The sequence below is a fragment of the Ornithorhynchus anatinus genome, chromosome 3, assembly GCF_004115215.2.
Source record: "Ornithorhynchus anatinus isolate Pmale09 chromosome 3, mOrnAna1.pri.v4, whole genome shotgun sequence".
NCBI lineage: Eukaryota > Metazoa > Chordata > Mammalia > Monotremata > Ornithorhynchidae > Ornithorhynchus > Ornithorhynchus anatinus.
This window is the reverse complement of record NC_041730.1, coordinates 16,546,298-16,547,170: the sequence shown is the minus strand read 5'-3', so window position 1 is coordinate 16,547,170 and position 873 is coordinate 16,546,298. Positions and strand designations below refer to the sequence as shown.

The 873-nt window shown below is 52.1% G+C and overlaps 1 non-coding gene across 1 annotated transcript; it reads left to right on the top strand.

The window, feature by feature from the left end:
* Window positions 1–360: 360 nt before the first annotated feature.
* Window positions 361–498, top strand: LOC114810643. Its single transcript, XR_003758338.1, has one exon. It is a non-coding gene; the product is annotated as a small nucleolar RNA SNORA7 (small nucleolar RNA).
* Window positions 499–873: the final 375 nt, after the last annotated feature.

The window sequence follows — 873 nt, the reverse complement described above, 5'->3', positions numbered from 1 at the left end:
GTCGGGCCAAGCCTAAAAGAAATCAGGGAAATTGTTATGTAAAGTCAGTATTTCTTTGTTCCATACTATTTTTGTGGGGTTTTCCTGAGTGTAGGTGTCAGTGGAGAACTCTGAGTCAGCTACAGACAGAAATGTGCCCCTTTTACAGGAGGGAGGTGGGCTCCGGGAAGAGGAGGGTCCCCGGAGATGCGGAGGTCGAGGAGGGGAGGTCCGGTCTCCTGTTTCGAAGTTCTAATGATGGCTCTTCTGGCCTTGGGGAAGCAGAGCAGCTAGAAGGTCTAACTGTGGATGTGCTCTGGGCCACCAAAGCTGCTCAGGGACCACCAGCCACGTGTCTTATAGAAGGTCTGCCCTCCTGATCCCCTCTCAGGGTCACACCTGGAGAGTTTCCAGTACTCTACCAGTCTCGACTATGGGAGGGAGAGTCAAGCAGAGCGATACCCATTCCATTCCTAGCTTGGGCAGTGGCTAACGAGTGGAAGGCCATCTGCTACAAGTCAAAACTCACCTGCTCTGGGCAACAGCGGCACGGGAGAGAGTCGAGGGCAGAGACTCACTTACTGTGAGGAAGGAGGCAATAGTAACCCACTTCTGTATTTTTACCAAGAAAACTCTATGGGTCCACTACCGGAACGATTGCAGATGGAGGTGGGGCCTTCTGGGAGAGATGTGTCCATGGCATCGCTACGGGACGGAGATGACTCGACGGCATAAGACAAGGCAAGCCCTCCTGAAAGGTAGGACTTGAAATCTTCAGCAGTGCTGCCTAACGGAAAGAGGACTTGGTTCTAATCCCGGCTCTACTGCACGTCAGCTGAATGACCTTGGGTAAGTCACTGAACTTCTCTGTCCTTCGTTTACCTCATCTGTAAA